Consider the following 16037-nt stretch of genomic DNA (forward strand, 5'->3'; position numbering starts at 1 on the left):
CTGACCCAACATGATTCCAAATTTTTGAACAGAAAAATGCGTAGATTGTGCAGGCTAAGCACTGCATGCCCCTTCCAGTCTGATATATCCCCCCGTGCTGCAATAACAAACACGAGAGGGGGGTACATGCTGAGAAAATAAAGCAATCAGTACTGACCATTGTATGATTTCTACCACAGAAGCAGAAAAAGTGTTAAGACTACATTACAAAAAAGCAAGCAGAGATTAAGGAAACACCCCAAGAAAAATGAGAAAACTCTATGCTTAGTTTTCTTAGTATGATTTTTTTTTCTGTTTCTGGATATTTTAGTTTCTTGAGTATTTAGAGTCTCACGTTTGGCTTGTTTATTGTCTGCACTTCAGCCAGAGTCTAGATTACTTGAACAGTCTGGGAGGTTTAACTAATTCAGAAGAAAATGTAATGCATGCTGTTTGAGCATTGAGTAAATAATGTTTGGATGGTGAGGGAAGTATGATACCAATGTTTTGCCCTCTTACAACTTTATGACAATTAATAAGCAGCAGGAAAACCACAGGAATACATTTTCCTTTTCTTACTTAACATTCTTTCTCAAAGTTGAACCTTCACATCCTTGTCTAAACAACTTGAAGATGTTCCTCTGACATTTCCTCTGATATGAAATCTGCTCCCCTACCATTAAATAACAGCATCATGGCCAATGTACAATGACAGACAGACATTGATATACACAGGAAAAATAAACAACTTTTCATTTCTTCACCATGACTGACGTTAAATGAAGCTGGACCTATTCTGTTTTTAACACACATTTCTATTTTTTAAATACCAGAATGCCGAATGAGAACCTTTTTTTTGTTGACATTTTTAACCTTTTCAACTTGAGAAGTTTGCATTCCTTTACTGCGTATTTGATATAATGAACTAAAAACAGTTTGATTTGGTTTCACTTTGGGTATCCTTCCACAAACACGCAGCTTCTAGCTTGACTGCCACTCTGTGCTGCATTAAAAGGGTGTAATGGTTGAACTAGATAAAAAAAAATGGAGCTAGGTCCATAACAAACTCATCAAACTTGCTGTCATCTATTTGATAGTGGAAAATGAAATAATTTGTCAGGAGAAATCTATGCAAACTTGACTATGAAATCTCAACCATGTTCAACCAGTTATCACAAAATGCACAATATGTCAGAGAATGTGGGAGCCTTACTTGTGTACGTGTATGCGATTTAAGTAGGACAAGAAGTGGTGACAAAATAAATGACTACTTATCTAGATTTATAATATAAAAGTAAGATCAATAACTGACTTGACCAAATATCCATAGTCCTCATGCCAAACACCAGTTAAACTCTTTCTACATGGGCAAGCAGTTGTCAGGGAGGCATGTCAAGAAAAAACATCCCTACCCTCACAGACATAAATATTAGATGTCGTCTGAACCCTCTGGGAACTTGAACTGGAACAGCATCATTTGATCTGATGAGATTAAGATTTAGCTTTTCAGAAGTAAATACCCCTGGTGTGCCTGGGGTGAAACACAGGATTAATTTGTGGAACAGTACTTCAGTGCTTACTGTTAATTCTTTAGGGAAATGTTGATACCGTTTGTTTTTTGTGAGTGGTACTGGCTATTGAAGGAAAAGCAGCTTCTCCTGGTTTCACATCCTTCATTTTTTGACATAATGAAGTGTGGTTACTCTTACACATTCTACCCTAATAAATAGATAATTCCAAATTGAAGGACTGAGATTTTTACTTTCTTTAATTACCTACAAGCTGAACGACAGAGGACTTTGACAAGATTCTCCAGAGAACTGAAGCAATAGAAATGAAGATACATCGACTACAGGTAGATGTCAACATTGGGTTTTTGCAATTATACAACGATTCAAAATGATAAAGAGACTGACAGACAACACCTTGACAAGCAGCTGAGATGTCCCCTCTTCGACCCCGGCACTGAGAACAAAACAGTGAACTGCAGCCAAAACAAACCCCATCATCTATGAAACTACAATTCAACTGAAAAACAAGTGTGCTGCACTTCAAAAGGAATTTACGAGGGAAACCTCAACTTCAAACATCAACAAGAGGTATGAAGCAAGGTATGAGGCAAGATCGAAGATATTATTTAACAACAAATACGCAAGGGAAACATTCTTTCATTGACAAAAAGACCAACAGCCGTTGTGTCATGTTTGCCACAGTTGACTGATTGAGAAACGTTTCTGAGGTTGTAACATCTAAATTAAACTCTAGGGCAGTGTTTCTCAACCTTCTTTGGGCCAGCGCCCCCCTAGCATTTATCCAGGTCCCTCACCGCCCCCCATATAAGAATTTGTAGGCTACTTTGCACTGACCATTATTTTATCATTAATATTACTGTCACTATTGTAAATGTTTTGATTGTTATGCTTGTTTCTGTATTTATCATCAAAAAATAATTTCCCAGAGAAAAAAAAAAGCCATGGGAATAGAAATTATTTTCACAGGCGTCTACGAAAAATGCAATAAACATTCAACTTAAAATTGGTAGGCCTAACAGCAGCCAGTCAGAGTGGAAACAAAATTCTTATTCTTTGCCATTTTCTAGTTGTTAAATATTCCACAAGATGAGCAGATAAAAGATGTACAACATACCCCTTTAAACTTTGATCTATTTGCCAAATGACAGTCCTCTGCAACATTAAAACATGGATTGAACTTTAACTACATTAATCATAGCTCTTCTTCTCTTCAGTGTTTCTATGGTTTCTGGTGGCGCAGCTTTGTGCTGCCTTCAGGAGAATGGGACATCAGAGTATCATCCAAAAAATTTCACCCACATGGCATTTATTGTGCAAACCAGAGCTTTCAGTGAAAAAACAAAAGTTCCAGATCCTTTTAATGCCATACAAATATGAGACAGAAACATGGATTAAATCTTTATATAGACCTGTCTATTGATTTATATATTAATAGTTTTAATGGACAGAAATTACAAAGAACAAATCTGGTTCTTAATCAAATCCTAATGAGTCAAATTGAAAGTGTCATGGAGTCATCAGCCTCATGACATTAACACTGACATGAAAAATAATATTGAAGAAATAAATATATCAAATCTAATTAAAAACATAAATAAGTGATCAGTTCTTTACTGTTATGGTCTGTAAGATATATTTATTCTCAGTACTAGATGTGGTCTCAACAAACCCATGGCACTTCAACAATATTATTTTACCTTTTATCTTGAAATAATGTGTTTATTCTTGCCATACAGTCCTCTGTATTAAGTATTGCTCGAAATGTCTCACCATACAAATTTATTCCTCTGTATTTAGGTTAGTTTCTTAGTTTATTCTTGTATTTTGTTCTTCATTCATTTCCATTTACTTTTCTTTGACTAGTATTATCCTCTCTTGGTTTATTGCTATGTCCACTTTAGTTTCTTTTATGTTGCTAGTTTTATTTTATCGTTTATTTACCTACAGTAATCTTCACTCATCACCTGCTGCGCCTAATCATCATATGTTTCACGTCATGTGTTGATATTTTATTGTTCAGCGTCGGATTCTCTGTTTTTAATACCATAATTCACATCTAGTTCATCACTCCGTTTTATGTGCCGCTTCTCCTGTTTCAGAGTTTTGTGCAATGTGCGCGTCTTTTTTTTTACCCTTAAGGTGCAGGGCGGTTGGGAAGCGTATCGATGGGGAAAAGGCAGACTGATATAAACCTTTTAAAACAACGGAAACAATTTCAGTATTCTGATTATTGAAATTTAAAAGTGCTGTGGTATCTTTCAAACGAAAATAAAACACTTTTTAATATAAGTTGCTGCTTAACATGATCACAGAACTGCCAAAACATATGTACAAAAATACCAGACAAAGTGAACCTCAGCAACGTCATCAGCCGGTGTAAAGCTGAACTAATGCGGTGAAGCTACTAGCAGGAGAACGGAGCTGCGCCAAAAAGCTAACAGAACTTAACAAACAGCGAATAGAAGAGCTGCCATCTATATCGTTGCAGCCAAGCATGATTTAATGTTACACAATGCAGTTTTACCAAGTTGCTCAAAATCTAAACTGGCATTGTTGTGCATTTAAGGTGTAAAGTTTACCTTCGACCAAACGCCCCCCAAAGGAATCCCAGCGCCCCCCTTTGTAGAAATTTCCACCAGCGCCCCCTGCTGTCCTCTCAAGGTCCTCTGGGGGGCGGTACCGCCCACGTTGAGAACGCTACTCTAGGGCCTGCAATGAATTTGCCAACTTTGTTACAGTTAAAATTCAAGGTTTTTGCAAAGGAATAGTGAACTATTTAAAATAAATTGTCAGAATTATTTAAATTTGTAGACTATTTAAAGTAAATGATTCAAAGTGAATTTTCTAAATAAAGCATGTTGCAGATTGTTTATAGATGTTTGTCTGTTTTGATTAGCACTGTTGGTGGTTTTTATTTTGTTTTGTTTAATATTCAAACTTTGTAATGTTTTTTGTATGTACCTCACAGGCTGCTGTAGTTAATGAGGGCAGGCCCTATAAAAGCTGGAAGAATAATTGTACCAATGAATGACTTGAAATGTCAAGTTCTCAAACTGCTGAACAGTCTGGACAAGTCACTACTGCAGAATTATATGCCAGTCTGTGGAGTCCAAATACTGTCTTTCAACACTTTAAAGGCTTCTTGACAATGACCAAGTACTTAGACGTCTTTCTGTCCGGTTTCCGAGCTCACCACAGTACTGAGACTGTCCTTGTCAAAGTGTTCAATGACATCCACATAAATACAGACTATGAAAGAACCACAGTGCTGGTTCTGTTGGACCACAGTGCAGCATTTGACACTGTTGACCATGACATATTATTAAAGAAACTGGAGAGCTGGATTGGACTTTCTGGTCCAGTACATGACTGGTTCAAATCTTACCTAAAGGACAGGGACTTTTTTGTGTCAGTAGGTAACTTTTCATGGGGGTGAGCATAAGTACCCCGAAATTTAACCCTGGGGCACCCACTACGCAGATGATACACAGCTCTACATTACAATGTCACCAGGTGATTCCAAACCCATCCAAGCACTGAACAGATGCTTAGAGCAAATCAATGTGTGGATGTGTCAAAACCTTCTCCAGCTGAACAGAAATAAAACTGAATGTATCTTTTTACCTAAAGAGGAACGATCAAGAGTCATGTAGATTCAGTTATTACAGCTAGAAACTAGTGAGAAGGCCCAAAATCTGGATGCCTGTCTCACTGTAACGCAGAGAATAAATTGTAAATTACTTATTTTAGCTTATAAATCACTCAATAGCTTTGCACCAAAATACACTAAAGGTTTGCTGTCGTATGAACTTTCCAGACCTCTCAGGTCTAAGTCTACTCTGCATCCCCAGAGTCAGAACCAAACATGGAGAAACAGCAGTGTTTATGCACCACAAATATGAACCAAACCTCCACAATATTACAAAACAGCTGAAACATTGAGCTCCTTTAAATCAAGGTTAGAAATCTAGTTTAGAGCTGCCTTGCATTAATAATAACTGGAACACTGATTCATATATTTGATGTATAGTTGATGATAATTATTTTTGATGATGTTGATGATGGCATTGGATTATGTAATGTTTGTTGCTTGTTTCATAATTGGTTATAGGGCTATACAAATAAACTTGACATTGCTTAACTAAGACCTTGTGGACATTACTATCCTTTAAGCAGGGGTGCCCTATATACAGTACGTAAGACCTACCACCATGCAGCCTTTACATATGTCCCTTTTCCAACACACCTGAATCAAATTAATGGCTTCTTACCAAGCCTCTTCAAAAATGAGTAGCATCCCAATGAAGGAATTCAGCCATTTGATTCAGGTGTGTTGGAAGAGAGAGAAATTTAAATGTTGTAATCTATCCTGGACTTGGGCACCCTCAACTAATGACATCATGGAGTCTGTCAGAAAACTTAAAAAAGGGTATTTTTGTAGGAAACTGATCAAGTACTCTCATGTAAGTTCAAGGGGTTTGTGCTAGGTTTTAACCACAGTGTTCTAATGATGGTGACATAGTGCCTTACCATATTGAACTAGACACAACCCAGTTCTTCTATGACAGTGAGTTTATTTTAGCAGCCTGGAATCAAGATTTCATTCTTTTTTATTTCATGAGAAGCTCTGGAACTTATTCAAGAAGGAAAAAAAAGCCACATTTTTGCAGACAAAACCACAATTTGTCTGTCCCCTGCTCCACCATGTCATCAGCTCTGATCAAGACAAAAAGCAATCTAAAATTGTATAACATAATTCACCGTACTATAAACAGGAACTTTCAAACAACTCCCCAATTTCATTATAGAAATGAGTGAGTGCAAATATGTGCTTTATTATTGCCAAAACTGATGTAATTTTCACATTACTAACCGAATTGATTAATACTGAAAAAACGATGAAAACTGCAACAAACCAGAAATGAAATCGACGTCCCAAAAATGTTTGACTTTGTTAAATCATCTTATTCTCAGAGAAAAACATTACAAGCCACAAAAATCCAACCAAACCCTTTATTTTGCAATAGACTCTTCATCACAGGCAAATTAGTTCCCAACATTTTTGATAGCATTCAGCGAATTCCAATGGGGATATCTGGACTGAGATCGATTATTCCTTCAGGAAATCTTTCTTATCAAATGGGAATCTCTTCCAAACTCATAAACAACCACATGGGGCAGCCCAAATATTTTAAGATTGTCTGTAGTGTTGCTGGCTTACACTGTGCAGCTCAACTGCCTTCGGTCCCAACTTTTTTCTTTGCTTTCCCATCAGCAAAATGATTAACACATAATTTTGCTGAATGATGTTGACTGTGGCTTGCAAGCAAAAAAAAAACATAAATAATATGCATTGCCAGCATCCCACAGAGGAAAATCAGATGGTGCTCTTTAACTCAGTCGGCATGCTGACAGCAAAGACAGGCCTCATACATCAAGGAGGAAATAAGATCGCATAATAAAGACTGGTATATTTTTACAGGGAGATAATGGTGCCTAGCTTGTCTTTTGGGCCCTTAAGTAACAAAATACTCTACAGGATATAGAAAGTTTGATAAACCTAAAAAAAAAAGTGAGGTTTAAAGCACCAAATACATGGGACTTGTAATTTTGATCATAATCAGACTCGACATCTAACATCACCACTTAGTGTGTTTAACCCTCTTTTAATTTCAGGAGAGCAAAAAAGAAGGGATATTTTCATAGTAGAATGCCAACTTGGGTGGCAGACATCTGCCTTTGTTAACCACCATCCTCAGACCCTATTAATTTGGCTGTTCTGAGGTTAGAAGCAACAGTTGAATGGTTTTACAGAAAGTTAGAGACCGTAGGTTGTGCGATGGAGTGTAAGTCAGCATGAGTTTCTTGTATTTGCAACAATGCATTTATTTGTTGACATCAATATATAGTTATGTCTTCTTTATACTTTGTCTATTCCTTAAAGCAAGGAACAGATTTTATTTTAACAGACATTAACTTTTTGAGTTTTATGACGCAGGTTTTACTGCTGTAAAACAATACCCCTCTTTTTCCAGGGACAATGCTTGGAGAGTTTATTGAAATGTAATAAATGCCACACATGTTTTTAAAACAAGGCAATTTTTATTGATTGTTGTAATAGGGGTGTTGCTGCTCGGGAATGAACTGTTCCTCTTGTATCTGTTTTCAATAAGTTAATGGAATGGTCTCGTTGCACTCCAACACTGTCTGCATGACATGGTTAGAGAAACATCTGGAGACAAGAGAGGAAAGACGAGCTGAGGAATGTGCACAGCTACAGAGGTGAATATGGGACCGAATACACGGCAACAAGTTTGTAGGGTATGCTAATAAAGGTAACTGCATGTGGGAGCAAAGACAGACATTAGGGTTCAGACATACAGTAAAAACCAGATGTTCACATACACTGTTACATAAGGCACAACATCTTCTGAACATTTTCCTGTAATGGTGTTTCAGGATTTCCTTTTTTATTTTTCACCAATGCAAAACAAATTGAATAATTTCATTATACTTTCTTGAAAATCAGAAGTTCTTATATGTTTCTGGATTGTTATCTTTTAAAATGTCTGATACCTCAAACATTTGGGGTATCTTTGCACAAGCCTCTCAGAATATGCCAGAATTTTGATCCATTCCTTCAGACAAACTGGTGTGACTGGATAAGGTCTTAATTTTTCATGCCTTCTCAGCTGTGCCAGCAAATTTTGTATTGGACTTGTGGTCTAATTGAGTAAAAGGGGATTACAGAGTAGCTGATGATAATGTAAGGAAGGCGTGACGATCTGAGCAGCGGGGCCAGTGAGGCACATTTAGTTAAGTAAAGATGTGCTGAACTACAGTTGGACTCATGAATGTTTAAGCTCCAGTGGTCACTGGGTGAGAAGCCAGGTCCACCCTGAAGAGATTAGCCGTCCTTTATATATATTTTGGACGTAGGGGGATGATGGTGTCCCTGCAGAGGACAAGCATGGACTAGAACAATATGCAAACTCCATGCAGAAAAACCCCAATCTGGTTTTCAAACCATATCTTCTTCCTGGAAGACAACAGCACTATCCACTTTGCCACCAGGTAGATTGAATATTAAGCTGCCGATTAAACAAGGAAATTGACTCCAACATTTTTTGATCATTTTCAATAGAACAAGGGAACCCTTCTTCAGACTACAAGGAGTAGTACATGTACTTAAACTACATGTGAGGCGCTGAAATATTCTATATGTGCAGCAAACCAGACTTAAGATGAGAAGAAGATGGAAGAAGGAGACTCCTGGTATTTTCAGACTGACCAAATCAAACGGGTCTTTTCTAAGAGTAGGCCAATTCTAGCCTTCTAAGAGGATCAGTTTCCCATTCCAGCCTGACACAGTTACCCAGCTAGACCCACTCAGTTGTATTTAGTCCCGCTGCTTATAACCTAAAATAAACTTTCTCACTTTGTGAAAAAAGGCTTTCCTGCAGCAGAAATGGGATCACACCATGTGACACTGGAAATACAAAGTCGTCACTAAGAGGATTGTGATCTTAACTTTAACTCTTGGAGTGAAACCGTGACCAGTTGCATGGACCTGCATGGAAGCACGTACAACTTACTCATAGGATGATTCAAACAGGTTACTGACAAGCTGAATAGAATTCTCTATAGATCTTTTGTGATTGGACTAGAGAAAGAACAGCAGGCAAACACACAGAGGTAGTTGAAGTATGTCTCAGACCTGAGGTGGGTGGTGACTAGTTACATTTCCTCAGTTACATTTACTTGAGTACGTTTTTATAGAGGTTACTTTCAGAAATGTTCAGGTTTATTTAATATATTTACACAGAACATATTCTAGAACTCAGAGGTGATTTTTTTTTTTTAAATCAGGTGATTTCTATATTTCTGGAACATAAATGATGTTTATGTTCCAGAAATATGTTCCTTAGCATTACAGGGTACCTTTTGGTCTTACCTTTACTCACCTCTAAATAAAAAAATAACCTGTAAGTTAAGGAACAATATACTATAATGCTGTGTTCAAGTTGCCTCATAACTGGGAGCTGGGTTTAAGGTCAGACCAAAGGTAACAACGTGCCTGTTTAGAAGTCAGGATTTCACAATAACTACACCCGTAGACATCATTCACAGTAACATTTACAAATGTCATGTTACTTCCCACAAACAAACAACACTCTTAATTTGTTCAGTTCAGAGTCGCAGCCACATCACGCAACACTGACTTTAGATGCACTTTTATATGTGTGTCTTGTAAAATAAGTGTTTCCACCAGAAAGAAACATTTATGCTCCACATGATAACTTGTACGTTCCAAACAATAGCTTCCTCCTTTCAAACATAAATGTTTAAGTTTTAGAAATGTATTTGCTGTATTTTGTAATAATGTTACATGTCTAATTTTTGCATGATTTATTTCATACTCTCAAATATTTATGCATATTTAGTAGTTCACTGTTTGCAATGCTCTGTCCCTGTTGTTTTAACACTAAAGCAAGCAATTGTTTCAGCAAAATGGCTCATAATAAAGTACCATTATACCACATTGTCTCAAGCGCCCACAAACACAATGAAGTACTAGTTAACACAGATTATTAGCTGAAACACCAAACATTTCCTGCAAGTATATTACTGAACAGTCAATAAAAACAAAGCTTAAATGAGAGAAAATGTTGGACATGATACTTGCCAGGTAGTCACAAAATGCATTAGGGGTAAATTCTTAGCCATAACTCTAGACATAATAACAAGGATCTGAGCTTTAGATTTAAGTGACTTTTAATACATAACACTCAACTGAGATTAAAGCAAAAAACAGTGCACTGAGCTGAGCTTTGAAAGGGGAAAAAAAACTCTTTAAGTAAACATACCATTAGCAAAACCTTGCATAGCTGAAAGGCTTAAGCTTATTATTTGATCTAAGCAGTAAAAGAAAATGATCTAAGCCAAGAGAAGCTTTACAGGGATCTACATGGCATAATTATGTATGTGCAGCTTTCAAAATCCTGCTGAGAAGGAGTATGTTTTAATGTCACAATAAAGTTCTAAAACAGTTTTCAGAATAATCCTGGTGAACATATTTATGTTAAAAAAAATGTGGAAGACGCTTGGTGAAAACCTATTGGTACCTATCAAATGAAATTAATACTTGTTTACTTTCATCAAGAAGTTGAATCATCTGTATAAAAAGTAGTTGTGGATTAAGTAAATTATCAATAACCTCAAAGAAGCCACAATTGCTGCCTGTCAAACAGGGAAAGGTTATATGGGCATTTTCAAAGTATCTGAAGTCCTTTAGTCTATGTTGGGAAAGATTATTGACTTGACAAGTGGGAAACATTTCATACAGTTTCTCATCTTTCCAGATGTAAATCATCCAACAGACTTTCCCCAAATGTAAAGACAAAGACAGATCTTAGAATTGCTGAAAACTACTGTGGCCTTCAATATCGTTTGACTTCTTCTGTTCTAAAGAAGCTTTTTCATTGTCATACATCACAGCGAACAGAAGTTTACAGAACATTTTTGTGTTTGTTTGTGTGATTTCTATGGTAACAGACTGTCAGACACAAAACTGTGCTCCTCACTTCAGTGCTTCTGTAAAGATGTTGAGCTCTCAGATTGCTTAAGTGAATGGAAAGACTGAGTGTGCTGGGTGCAGAAATTAATGACTGCCCTCAGCTTATCGCTTAGCATACATGCATGGTGAGGCAGTTGTGTGGAGTGGCAATGAGGTGGGGAGGCAGAGTGGCAGTAAAAGGCTGGTAAAGTAAATAGGCTATGCTGCTATGTCAGCAGTGGAAAAAGAGAAAAGAATGAAAATGTAATCCCACTGTTGCCTTTTAAATCTGTCTTCTTTGGGAAACATTGAGTATGCTCCCCATCAAACCATGGATAAATCTTGTGCAACCCATGCATGGTCACATGCTGCTCACTATGCTCATTGTGCTGGGAGTCAGAACAGACTTGATGTGTGCATCATATCATCTGATTTCCATGGGGGGTGAGGAACAACAAAGATGGTAGGAGTGAAAATAGTATCGCTGTCAGCAGCCTTCTGGAGCTTTCATGCCACATATGTGGTATTAAAAGACTGCAGAGCTTCTGACAGGGTTGTCTAAACACTACTGTCATTATAGGCTATATTTATTCTTACTGACAAATGACAATAACTTGATAAAACAAATACATAAATTCAACAGCTTGCTGATTTGGTGTTAAATTGTCATTGAGACCTTCTGCTGAAAGCAGCAAGATGACCTGATATTTTAGACCGGCATGTCTAAAAGCAGTTTCTCTAATAAGTTTACTTTGTTTATGTGGTCTCTCTAAATTCTCCTTAGGTGTAAGTGTGCATGTGTGCAAGGTTGTCTGTCTGTGTTGCCATGTGATGGACATTCGACCTGACCAGGGTGGACCCGTCTTTTGCCTGTTGACCGCTGGAGATAGGCACCAGTCCCCCCTGCAACCTCACAAGGATAAATATGTTAGATAATGGATGAATGAATGGATGTTGTCATCCAGACCCTTGTGTTTGAGTATTGTATATGTGGTTCTGAAACTGAAACTGTTGCTTAGGTCTCATGATCCAATCCATATTTTGCAAGTTTGTTATGGATTTTGTAATGAAGTTTGATCTAAGCTCTCAGACTTAGTTTGAGTCACTCTTGGATTGCAGGTATGGTGGTGGTTCTTAGAATATGAAAAAATAGAAGGTCAGTTATATTTGTGCCATTCAGAGAAAAACCTATTGGTTTCATTAGAACCGCATAACTTTAGGTCTAAAACTGCTAGGGGTGTGAATAACTGGATCTCCCAGTTGATGGAGAGAAAAAAGAAGTGAGCAAAATAAACACCCTGCCACCTGGAAGCATTAGTTTTGTTTCCATTAGTATGCACAAAGAAATGAAGATTTGTGGACAAGAAGGAAAACATAAAACCCAAGTCTGTCCAAGAAAACCAAAGACCGACTGTGGTTCTGCAGAAAGTATACCAATGGACAGAAGAGGTGAGGTTCCAAAGTCTGTGGCATTCACCTTCTGATTGTTTAGGACAATTGGAGAAGAGAGTTTGTTGTGGTGCCGAGTGGCAACATTAAAGAGTCTTTCTATAATCCAGGTGTTGATTTGCTTTGTCCCAGGCGAGTAGTCTTCCTCCCAATGCTGTCCAAGAACTTTGGCAATAAACAAAGAGTGGGATCAAAGGTTACACAAGAGCAAATTCTTCAAGTAATTAAGGAACAATTTTGTGATGGTCTAAGAGTATTCCTGCAAAATGGAGAACTGTCTCACAAGGCAACAGAGACAATGAAGAAACTCAAAGGTCAGAACACTGACATGCTGAACTTGTGGTAAGAAAAACCTCCAAGACCTTAACTGCTTTAAGATCCTGTGGTCAGTTTTCAAAAAGCACGAAAGAAAAACAGAAGCCAATAGACTGGGACCAACTCCAAGCAGTAATGAGACAAATATGTTGGCTGCATTTAGACCCATAATACAGACTGTAGCATGAAAGATAGGAGCGGGAATTGGTCTAGGAATATAGTCAGTATAAAAAGCAAGTTGACTCTCAGTTTTAGGGTAATACAACATAAATGACCTAGTTTTAGTCCGGTTGTAAAGTTTAAATTTGAATGTAAAATCCTCATTTAACCATAAATAAATGTTCCACATCCAAACTGTTTTTCAGTTATCTTATAACAAGTTATGCCTGAAATATTCCCAACAGACAAATCTATGAGTTACTCTGATTGACTATGTGAACAAACTGAAGTTATTCTCTTTGTTAGAGAGAAAGAGTAACTCTACTCTGAGCTGCACTAGATATCTCATATTCCTTACCCCATCTTTTGTCATGCTTAAGGCTTGTTTTTTTGACCTATATGTGTAGTACTGGTGGGTTTTGTCATAGGAGAAAAAACAGAAAACGAGTGGTGGGATCTTTTAGAGAAGTTTTAATAACTCTGGAGGAGACTTCTACGCATAAAATCTAGTTAACAAAAAAACTAGATATCAGTTAAAATACAATAGTCATCAACACAAGATTAAAGACAGATGGAGAGGTTAATTTACAGATTTGCTTATTTACTATTTACAGCACAGCAAAGTGGAGCAGCACTCTCATTACTGTAGGTAAGATTTCAATCTATCCATCTCCGACACTTAGTTAATTTCTAAGCTTGAGACAAAGACTTTCTGTGACCTGCAGAGTTTAACCAGGGTTTAACCATGGCATGAGGCTTAGAGAACATGACTTTAATTCCAGTCTTGAGTAGAATTATTGCAACCACAAAAGAAAAAATGAAACCCAGATATTTTGACAAAAGATCCTGTTCATGAATGTGAAAAACGTGAAACAGTTCTTGTGTAGCCCAACCTGCACTTGGCAAAACGTCGAGTTTATGCCCACAATTTGGACACAACTCTCGCGTTGGTGATACAGGGACCCGGTCGACTATGGAAGTTTACCCCAGAGCCCCATATTCCTACAGCATCCCCCACTAAATGCCGGGGGGAGTCAGATACAGTCCTGTCCATTCTAATTAACTCCATGGTCGTTATATGTAGACTTCATTCTGACAGCTTTGGGTTTGTACAGTGAAAAAAATCAAAGCTCATGGAATCAACAGAACATTGTCTTCTGAAAGTCAATTGCACTGGCTCAGATTTTGCTGCCATAATTGTAAGTAAAATGGAAATGAACATGACCTTGAAATATATAAACTGCTTCAAGAAGCGTTAAAATTTCTTAAGGACCAAAAGTAAATCTTTCCATTAATACTGCAACGCAAGTTATGTTTATTTTCCCATTATTGCATTTGTCTTCAGTGCAAGCAAGCTTGTCAGTTTAATATTTTCTGGCCATATAGTCTAATGTATTTTTGCAACAGCTGACTGTGAAATTCCTCATACAAACTTTGTTTCTGACACAAAATATTTGAGAGCTACTTGACATAATGAAAAGGAGAAAGTTAATGTGGGAAAAAGAAAAACACACGCAACCACCAAGTCATACACACACATGCACATCCATACGTATTCCAGCCACAAGTTTCTAATTATATCCTGGGTTTCAAATAAAAAGCGTTTACAGCCAATTCGTTTACGTAAATGCCATTCCTGACTGTGTGGAGAGATGCAACCAATTCTAACCCTGAAACAATAAATAGTTTATTGCTTTTATTTGTTAAGGCTTTATGTAGTATTGCCAAGCACTCAAAAGAATAGAGTTTAAGGCATATTTCACCCACTAATGACTGTGTGTAATTTATAGAGTCTGTCTTTGACATGGGGGTGTCTGTACTTTAAAACCAAGCATAATTAGACCTCTGGAGCAGCATGCATTGCAAAAAGCATTTGACAGAGTCGCAGTCCTTACCAGAGAGCCTCTGTTGTGTGGTTTGGCTGTGATGCTGAACAGTTAGTGCATGAGAAAAATGCCTCGAGGGTTCCCTTCCAAACACAGAGGTCAGTGATATCTGAAACAAACACAGTGATTGGCATTGACACACTTTCAGAATCAGACACAAGGGAAGAAGAAAGCGCATATAGATTGGTTTGATGGGGATCCAAAGATTTAGTCAAGCATGAGCTGTTCCCTGCGGAGCAGAAAAAGAGAGGATTCGCCTCCCTCCTCCGTCCTGAATGACCCTTAATGCTCATCGAGTCATTTTAACAGGTCACAAAGGAGCAGGAGTTCACACTTTTCCTCACACCCATTCATGGTCCTCCTCCTAACTCCTCTTGTTCCCGTTTCTTTTGCCTTTGTTTGCCATGTCTTTCCCTCCTCTGTTACTGTTTTGGGTCCCCGTCAAGTGATTTCTAATGACATACTGCTCTTGTCCACACAACATGTATTTTGGAGTAAATGAATCAGGCGGTACATGGCCTCATTAAGTTAAAAGTGCCGTTCTTTGCCACAAAAGTACATGTTGCTTCAGTGAGAGGCAGAGCTGCAAGTCCAGCATCAAATCAGAGCGGTGGGAATCGTCTGCATGCATTCGGTGGGGTTGAAGTAGGGGGCTTAAAAAAACTGTGCTTCACTGCTAATCAACATAAAAGATCATCTGAAGAATATTTCTGATTTTTGCCTACAGGTCCAATAATGTGCTTTGTCCCATTGGCCTGCAATCAATTCTCTGTCTGAACTGCAGGTCAAATTGCCTTAGAATAGAACTGAGAATGCAGTTGGACAAACAGAACATTGCTAATTATTTAGCTTTCACAGCTGAAGTTAGCATGTTTGGCAAAAAGCAGTTAATGAGGGAATATAAGGACTTTCAGAGAACAAGAATAGGTGGAAGTTAAATAGCTCAGACCCTGTGTAGGGGTGAGGCATGGTGAGTGGAATTGTCAGAAATGAGGGAATTTGTCATGAGAAATGTAGAAAATTGGTACACTTGACTATGGAATAATCATCTGCCGTTGGTACGTGCAGAGTCTGTGGCTCACAAAATACACACAGTAAGCCAGAGTATGTAGGACCCCTAACAATGCAGCTTCCCAACATGACAACATACAGTACTAGCGG

Source organism: Poecilia reticulata, chromosome 4 (assembly GCF_904066995.2).
Source record: "Poecilia reticulata chromosome 4, P_reticulata-male-v2, whole genome shotgun sequence".
Lineage (NCBI taxonomy): Eukaryota > Metazoa > Chordata > Actinopteri > Cyprinodontiformes > Poeciliidae > Poecilia > Poecilia reticulata.